This window comes from Eumetopias jubatus, unplaced genomic scaffold (assembly GCF_037043125.1).
Source record: "Eumetopias jubatus isolate StellerSeaLion01/CBP00866 unplaced genomic scaffold, mEumJub1_p1.0 scaffold_3, whole genome shotgun sequence".
Classification (NCBI taxonomy): domain Eukaryota; kingdom Metazoa; phylum Chordata; class Mammalia; order Carnivora; family Otariidae; genus Eumetopias; species Eumetopias jubatus.
Window position 1 is genome coordinate 168,861,909 of NW_028274809.1, and position 10,338 is coordinate 168,872,246.

Genomic DNA, 10,338 nt, shown 5'->3' on the forward strand with positions numbered 1-10,338 from the left:
ATGGCCTATTGAATATAATTTGCACAGTAATGACCCTCTGTATAAATTTGTATAAAGCAAATTTGATACAAACTCTAACTTACATAACACTTTAAGTGACCCCACCATACACACTCCCATGAAAACACACACACAACAAATGAAAATAAAATCTGAAGGAGAAAATTAACTGTACAACAAAAGAAATCAGGGCTATTTAGTCTTCATTTATCATTGTATCTGAAAATATTTATTTATTTATTTATTTATTTCCATTGAGGCATTTTATTTGCAAGTATGTATTACATCCCTAGGAAAAGAATCCCAGGATTTTCCTTCCTGTGTGTTTTCATCTTGCTTCTTCATGGTCCATGATGCCAGCTGAGGTTGTCAGTACAATGAAACCAAACTGGCGGGATGGGAGCAGGTTATTCTGCCATTTTTCTAGATCTTTCAGTTGTACATCAAATCTGGGGCTGATCACTCCACACTTGTTTAACCTGCCCATGAGGTTCACAACAATCTTCCCCACTCTGCGATCATCAGTGATTTCAAATTCGCCAGTGTAACCATGCTTCATCATCACAGTGAGAAACTGGACGATGACTTTGGAGCACGGCCTAATAAGAACCTGGCATTTGCCTCTCTTCTCAGCATTGTTAAAGCTCTTGAGAGCATCTGCCAGGACATTCATGCGCACCATTATGGCTGCACGGAAAGATGGCGGAAAGAGGACGGGCTGAAAATATTTATTTAATACTATTTTAATCTTGTCTTTGTGAAGTCCATTAAAGCCAGTGACAGAAGGAAGGAAAGAAGGAAGGAGTAGAGAGGAGTAAGAAACAAGAGAGAGAGACAGAGAGATATAGAGGGAGGAAAACTAGGTAAGGCTGACAGGCCAGGGTTGCCTGGGTGGCTCAGTCGTTAAGCGTCTGCCTTCAGCTCAGGTCGTGATCCCAGGGTCCTGGGATCGAGCCCCGCATCGGGCTCCCTGCTCAGTGGGAAGCCTGCTTCTCCCTCTCTCCCTCTCCCTGCTTGTGTTCCCTCTCTCGCTGTGTCTCTCTCTGTCAAATAAATAAAATCTTAAAAAAAAAACTAAAGCTGACAAGCCAATATTGAGAGACATTCCTTATGGGTAACACAGGTTCCCAGACATTTTACAGAGACACTGACTACCTCTGTTCTAGACTATTTTCAAAGATGTTTGTTTAGCAATCAGCCTAGGAAGATAGAAACTGTCTCCCTTTGGAGCAGATATGCTCACTGCCTTTTATTAAAAAAAAAAAAAATGTGAGTTTCCTAAACTAAGGATGCTTTTCATAATATGAAAACTATTCCATTGCCCACATCCATTGGGACCCATCTGAATTACTCCCATGGACCTTAGTGACAAAGAGGGCTGAGGCAGTACCCTGATGCTCATGCTGCTTGCACTGCCATAAGCAATAAAGTTCTTTGATCCATGTCTCATGTTCTACCATCATCTATAAAACTGTGACAGACAACCTTGTGAGCTTGTAAGTAGAGCAAAATTACACATCTTTCATGGTTCTTGACAATTTTAGCAATGATGATGGAATACTGATATATATATATATATATACATACATATGTATGTATTTCTGGAAGAGTAAAAATAAAGCCTTTTATAAGTTGATAGAATTTGAAGTAATTTCATGGAAACTCATAGGGAACATATCATCCAAAATGTTATGGTCTACTGAGTAATAAGTAGTCTTCTGCTTTATTTTCTGTAAGTGTAGAGAAATTTGGGATGAGACCAGACTCTGTACACTGAACAGTAACTTCAAAGACAGGTGACCAAATGGTGTCTAATTGTTGGTAACACTTTTCTGGGATTAGTTCTTGCTGATCGGGCAGTCAGCCTCAGATCCGCCCCGTTGTAACAACTAATATTAATTTCCAACCTGAGTAGACCAAAGACACAACCTATTTCAGACAACAAGTATAGGTTCACCTATAGCATGGAATCACTAGATAACTATGGGGTGGGGTGGGAAGCTATCTGGAGGCATTCAGAGGAGTTTTCCATGAGAGACGCAGCAGTTACGGTTATCTCTTACTATTTTTATTAGAATTAACATTAAAGTTATGAAAAATGGCTATCAAATCATGATCTAAACTCTGATTGGTGAATGGCACACCCTGAATTTAAATTTAAGGCTCTTGAAAAACATTTGGGGAACTATGACATAGAATTTCGTTTAAGAGAAAATATAGGAGTGGCTCTATAAGACAAAGTATCATCAATGGCTTCCCTCTCTAGTATCTGCTGGGGTTTAGAGGATTTCTTCATCAGATGCCAGCGTTGCTAATCCTCCACTGCCACGAAATTAGCAATTTGTTCAAGAAATCTAACTACATATTTTTTAAAGGAAATAGATGATGCTTACACCATAAGTTTTACTGGGAAAATGACATATAACCATCTACAGAGAACATGTACTCCTTGAGCCCAATTGCATTTAAATGCATGTGACTCAAAAAAATGGGACAAAATATATTATTTTTTTGTTTACCTTTGAGCTGTGGCATTATATGTGACTCATATTCTGTTCATTTAAAACTTTATTTTTATTTAATTCTTCATTTTCTTAATTTATATTTAAAAAATTTATGTTTATCATTCAGGTATATTAAAGCTACGTTAAGCCATTTCCTACATTCAGGTAAAATGTTATGTCTTAATATATCAGAGTTTAGCTATTAAAATCTTCTAATTGTTTATATTTATTACCAGACGATTTCATTCCATTCAAGTATACCTTATATAATGTGATTTTCAGACCTATTATCTCCCTTGTGTCATTCTTGATATCATAGTACTCCATAGTTTATCTGAATTTCAGAACCCTGTTTTGCCTTTATGTTTTTCATGCTCTGAAAAATCAAAATGAAGTTGGATCATTCAAAAAACTTCCATATATATATATATATATATATATATATATATATATATATATCAGCTCAATGTCATTATCGTTATCATTAAGGAAGACACAAAATGGAACCATGGAAGAAACCAGTATAATTGAGTGTGTAAGACCTGTAATTAAGTCTCATTTTGATGTGACATATTAATCAGTGTTTACAATCATGTATCAATTTACACATTATAAATAAAAATATTATAAAATTATATATATTTATATTATATAATAAATTTCACAAGCCATATTTCTCCTTTATGGCCTCAATATGACCTCATTTGGGAATATTTGATAGTAGCAATTAGACTATCATTAATACTTAAGTGTTAATACAATTCTTTTTGTGATTCTAAAGACTGCCTATACATATATGATCCTACTTTATAGAGTCTAATTTAATTTGTCCCTATTTTGTAAACATATTGTTGGTTTAATTATAAAATATACAGTTAAGAAATTATTCAAATTGATACTTCCTTCAGTCCCCTTCCTTTTCCTTTTCAAAGGTCCAAGAGAAAAAAAAAAAATTTATTCCTTCCTTTTCCCTTTTCACTCTGTATAGGATTTCAATTAGAATTATATTCTTTATGAATATGTGGTTTTTCGGTTTTATGAGAGTCTATTAGGAACAGTAGTTTCCTGTCAACAAAGCATGCTTATCTAAGATTGGAGAATATGTGCTGTCCAGTCAAAGAAGAGAAAAAGAGGAACATGTTTAAGATGTGTTTCCGCATAGAGCAATGAGCTACTTCTCACACTTGAGTTGTAACTGCAGCCCAGATGTCACAGAGCTCACTAGCCCATAGTGATCATAAAACGAAGGCTCTTTTTTACAGCTTTATTGAGATATAATTGATATAGAAAAATTGAAAGTATTTAGTGCATATAATTTGATGAGTTGGGACATAAGTGTATACCCATGATACCATCATCATAATCTGTACTAATATGTAACAATCATATCCATTACCTCCAAGACTTTCCTTGTCCCTTTGCTGCTGCCTCTCTTCCTTCTCCTCTTCTACCTCCTCCTCTTCCCTTCTCATATTTTTCCTCCTCCTCCCCCTCCCTTCTTTCTCCTCCTTCTTTACAGTGCAGTCCGTAATGGCAAATTAATTACTTCAAGTTGTGATCGGTCCTCAAAAAGTGGTCTATTTCAACAATGAATTAAAAACTGGTTGTTTTAAAATACTTTAGATGTGTTTTGAATGCGGGGTGTGTGTGTGTGTGTGTTTTCTCCTTAAATGTTCTCAAGGGAGATATAAAGAATAAATGATTTTCATTCTTACTGCTGACTTTGCATTTTACCACGTAACAGGCAACTCAAATATATATATAAAACAGATGATAAATAAATTTATTTAAGAAGTCAGTGGGGTGCCTGGGTGACTCAGTGGATTAATTGTCTGACTTCAGCTCAGGTCATGATCTCAGGGTCCTGGGATGGAGCCTGGTGTTGGGGCTCCATGCTCAGTGAGGAGTCGCTTGTCTTGTCCCTCTGTTCCTCCCCTGACTCATGCTGCTCATGCTCTCTCTCTCAAATAAATAAATAAAATCTTAAAAAAAAAGAAGTCAAAAGACTAGTATACTGAAAAATAGAAAATATTGATGCAAGAAATTAAACAAGACACACACACAAAATTAAAAATGTCCATGTTCATGGATTGGAAGACTTAATATTGTTAAAATGATGCTGCCCAAAGTAATCTAAAGATTCAATGCTGGGAACCCTACACTCCCTAATTTCAAAATATGTTGCAAAGCTACAGTAATCAAAGCACCATTTATAGCTTAAGAACAGATATATAGAACAATAGAACAGAATAGAAAGCCCCTAAATAAGTCCATGTATATACAGTCACCTGAATTTCAACAAGGGTGCCAAGAATACATAATAGGGAAAGAATAGTCTCTTCAACAAATGATGTTTTTTAAAAAATGTGAATATTACTATGCAGAAGAAACAAGACCCTTATGCTATGCAAAAAAATTCAAAATGGATTAAAGACTGAAAATATAGACATGAAACTGTAAAACTAGTAGAAGAAAATAGAGGGAAAATGTCATGACATTGGTACTGCAATGATTTCATAGATATGACACCAATGCACAGACAATGAAAAGAAAAACAAACAAGTGGGACTACATCAAATTAAAAAGTTTTTGCAAAGCAAAGGAAATAATCAGTAGAACGAAAAGGCAATCTGTTCAATGGGAGAAAATGTTTGCAAACCATATATCTGGTTAATCTCAGAAATAGATAAGGAAAACCAATAGCTCAATAACAATAACAATTAATAAAACTTGATTTTGAAAATAGGCTAAGGAATTGAATAGACATTTCTCTAAAGAAGACATACAAATGGTCAATGAGTATATAAAAAGGTGCTCAACATCACTGATCATCACGAAAATGTAAATAAAAGCCACAATGATTCTAAATAATACATTGATCAATGATAAATCTCAAGAGACTTTTTTAAATTGAGCTAAATGAAAATAAAACACGATTTATAATTTGTGGAAAGCAGTGAAAGCAATACTTAGAAGCAATTTAATAATATTAAGTGCATATATTATAAAAGAAGAGAGATTTAAAATCAGTAATCTACATTTCCCCCCCCCCCCGAAGAAACTAGAAAACAAAGAGCAAATTTTATCTAAAGGAAGAACGAGAAGGAGGGGTGGAGAAATAGAGCAGAAATAAAAAAAAAAACTGAAAACAGAAAATAGAGAAGATCGATCAAACCAAAAATCACTTCTTTGAAAAGATCTTTGAAAATTGATAAGCTACTCAGGCTACCTAAGAAATAAAGACAAAGTACACCAATTACTAATACTAGACAGGAAATAGGGGACATCACTACAGATCCTCTGAACATTAAAATAATAATAGAATAATATGAGCGATTCTATACCCACAAATATCATAACTTACATGACCAGTGGACCAATTCCTTCACAATTTGCCAAAGCGCTCTCTCTCTCACACACACACTATCTGAATAGGCCTATGTCTAGTACTTAAATTTACTCAATAATTAATAACCTTCCAAAACAGAAAGCATCAGGCTCAGATGGGTTCACTGATGAACTCTACCAAACATTTAAGGAAAAAAAATTGTACAAATTCTTTGTCATTTTCAGAGGATAGAGGCAGAGAGAATGCTTCCTAACTCATTCTATGAGGCCAGAATTATCCTAATACCAAAACCACACTAAAAAATTACAAGAAAAGCATAGACCAATAGCTTTCATGAACATAGATATGGAATTTCTCAACAAAATATTAGCAAATCAAATCTAACAATGTATAAAAAGCATTAGACATCAAGACAAGTGGGTTTTATCCCAGGTATGTATGGCTGGTTCAATATTTTAAAAAACCAACTAATGCATCACAGCGACATATTAAAAAAGAAAAATCACATGACAATATATCAATAGATGCAGAATGACATTTGACAAAATCCAACACCCATTTGTTATTAAATATCTCAGTATGATAGCAAAAGAGAGGAACTTTCTCAACTTGATAAAGAATATCTACAAAAAATCTACAGCTATCATCACACTTAATGATAAAAATTCGAAGTTTTCCCACTAAGATGAGGTATAAGGTAAGAATATCCTCTCTCACCATTCCTTTCAACATCATACTGGAAGTCCCTGTTAATGCACTAAAACACGAGTATAAAAGGTATACAGCCTGGCAAGCAAGACATAAGACCATCTTTGTTCACAGATGACATGATTGCCTACGTAAAATATCAAAAATAATTGACAAAATAATTCTAGAACTCATAAGCAATTGTAATGAGTTGAAGGTTAGTATACAAAAGTCAATCAATTTTCTATACCAACAATGAGTAAGTGGAATTTGAAAATAAAATCCTCAGTATCATTTACATTAGCACCTGCAAAAATGAAATATTTAGGTATAAATCTAACAAAATATGTCCAAGATGTGTATGAGGAAAACTACAGAACTGTGATAAATCAAAGAAGAACTAAATGAATGGAGAGATATTCTATGTTCATGGCCAGTAAGTTCATGGACATGTCAATATTATGAAGATGTTAGTTCTTCCCAACTTGATTTATAGATTCAATACAAGTCAAATCAAAATCCCAATAAGTTTTCTGTGGATAGAAGCAAATTGTTTCTAAAGTTTCAGTGGAGAGGCCAACAACAACAACAACAACAAACAGAATAGTTAATACATGAAAGCAGAAGAACAAAGTTGGGGGACTGACACTACATGACTTCAACTATAAAGCAACAGTAAACAGTGTGGTATTGGCAAAAACAAAACAAAACAAAAAAGATCAGTGGAACAGAATAGAAAATCCAGAAATAGACCCACATAAATATCGTCAAATGATCTTCATCAGAGGGTCAACAGCAATAAAATGGAGCAAAGATACTTTTTCAACAAGTAGTGCTGAAACAAGTAGACATCCACACACACTGTTGGTATGGACACAAAATTTTATAGATTTTATTAAAAACATTAAGATGATTTCTTAAAATAATGAAAATAGAACTACTATGTTATCCAGCAATCCCACTTCTGGTATTTATCCAAGATGATTTAAACCAGGTTTTCGGAAAGATATTAGTACTCCCATATTCATCGCTGCACTATTCACAATAGCCAAGGTATGAAAACAACCTAAATGTCCATCAACCAATCAATAAAGAAAATATGATATATACATACAAGGAAGTATTATTCAGCTTTATAAACAAGGGGAAATTCTGTAATATGTAACAGAATGGATGAACCTTGAGGACATTAGGCTAAGTGAAATAAACAAGACACAGAAAGACAAATATTGCATGATTCCACATATAAGAAGTATCTCAAATAGTCAAATTCATAGAACAAAAGAGTTTTATAGTGGTTACTAGGAGCTGGGGGGAGCAAGAAATGAGAAATTACTAATCAATGGGCACTAAGTTTTAGTTACATACGATGAATAAAGATCTGCTGTCCAACATCATACCTATAGTCAACAACACTACACTGTATGCTCAAAAATTTAAGATGGTAAATTTCATGTTAAATGCTCATGCTACAATTAAAAAAATAAAAAATGAGAGTGAAATTTTCTAACTCTAGGACACACTTCTCTCTCTCATGCTAGTCAGGGAAGTGCTACTTCAGATATACAGGGCTTGGTGAAACACAGATTAGAAAACACTGTTTTAAGGCCAGTTATGATTATTAGTGCTCATTTTTGTAATCATTAGTCCAGATGAGTGCTTCTCACCATCTAATGTGCATACAAACCAGTTGGGGATCCTGGTAAAATGTACATTCAGATAAGTCTGGGAAGGTGCAGATATTCTAAATTTATAATTAGCTCCGGGGGGATTAATTTGGATTCTTCTCACTGTGAGAAGCAAGGGGATACATTATTTAAATCAAATTGTTTTATTTTATGTAAACATTGTAACATATATTTTGGGCCAACTCTGATACATATCACTAAATTACAATAGACTATTTTTATTTAAGTTTTGTGATTACTAATCATTTCTTAAGCACATGAAGAACTGAATATTGGGTGAAGCAGCTTGATGTGTATGGGCTGGCAATCGTTAGAGAACACTGCCTATAATAAGGCTCTAGATAATTTCTATAAAGATAAATAATGACTGACAAAGAATATGCTGTAGTTATCACACATTAATTCTTATGAGAATACACATAAGTACTGACTTGTATTACTAATTTTCCAAAAGAGAAATAATAATACATTAAATCAATATTAAAATATTTCCCAACAATTTATGAATGTTGAAAATATGGTACTGCCACCCTTGGTAAGAGGTGTAGTAGCAAGATGAGTGCCATTTAATACAGCTAGAAATCAGGCAATGTGATGCCCCCAGCTTTGTTTTTCTTTTTTAAAATTTCTTGGTGATTCGGGGTCTTTTCTGGTTCCATACAAATTTTAGGATTGTTTGTTCCAGCTCTTTGAAAAATGCCATTGGTATTTTGATTGCTCTGAGCAGCATAGACATTTTAACAATATTTATTCTTCCAATTCATGAGCATGGAATGTTTTTTCCATCTTTTTGTGTCTTCTTCAATTACTTTCATAAGTGTTCTGTAATTCTTAGAGTATAGATCCTTTACCTCATTGGTTAGGTTTATTCCAAGATATCTTATGGTTTTTGGTGCTATTGTAAATGGAATCGATTCCCCAATTTCTCTTTCTACGGTTACATTGTTAGTGTGTAGAAAAGCAACTGATTTCTGTGCATTGATTTTGTATCCTGCCACATTACTGAATTGCTGTATGAGTTCTAGTAATTTGGGGGTAGAGTCTTTTGGGTTTTCCACATAAAGTATCACGTCATCTGCAAAGAGAGAGTTTGACTTCTTCTTTGCCAATTTGAATACATTTTATTTCTTTTTGTTGTCTGATTGCTGATGCTAGCACTTCTAGTACTATGTGGAATAATAGTGGCGAGAGTGGGCATCCTTGTCGTGTTCCTGATCTTAAGGGAAAAGCTCTCAGGTTTTCCCCATTGAGAATTATTTTCACCGTGGGCTTTTCATAGATAGTTTTTATGAATTTGAGGAATGTTCCCTCTATCCCTACACTCTGAAGAGTTTTAATCAGGAAAGGGTGCTGTATTTTGTCAAATGCTTTTTCTGCATCAATTGAGAGGATCATATGGTTCTTGTCTCTTCTCTTATTAATGTGTCTATCACATTGATTGATTTGCAAATGTTGAACCACCCTTGCATCCCAGGAATAAATCCCACCTGGTCGTGATGGATAATCCTTTTAATGTACTGTTGGATCCCATTGGCTAGTATTTTGGTGAGAATTTTGGCGTCCATATTCATCAGGGATATTGGTCTGTAATTCTCCTTTTTGATGGGGTCTTTGCCTGGTTTTGGGATCAGGGTAATGCTGGCCTCATAGAATGAGTTTGGAAGTTTTCATTCTGTTTCTATTTTTTGAAACAGCTTCAGAAGAACAGGTATTATTTCTTCTTTGAACATTTGGTAGAATTCCCCTGGAATCCATTAGGCCCTGGACTCTTGTTTTTTGGGGAGGTTTTTGATCACTGCTTCAATTTCATTACTGGTTATTGGTCTATTCAGATTGTCAATTTCTTCCTGTTTCAGTCTTGGTAGTTTTTAGGTTTCCAGGAAGGCATCCATTTCTTCCAGCTTGCTTAATTTATTGGCATATAGTTGTTGATAATAATTTCTAATAATTGCTTCTATTTCCTTGGTGTTAGTTGTGATCTCTCCCCTCTCCTTCATAATTTTATTAATTTGGGTCCTTTCTCTTTTCTTTTTGATAAGTCTGGCCAGTGGTTTATCTATCTTATTAATTCTTTCAAAGAACCAGCTTCTAGTTGCATTGATCTGCTCTA

At 34.3% G+C, this 10,338-nt stretch overlaps 1 pseudogene; it reads right to left on the minus strand.

The window, feature by feature from the left end:
• Positions 1-319: 319 nt before the first annotated feature.
• On the minus strand, positions 320-682 carry LOC114211544 (small ribosomal subunit protein uS8 pseudogene; annotated as a pseudogene).
• Between the last annotated feature and the right edge of the window lie 9,656 nt (positions 683-10,338).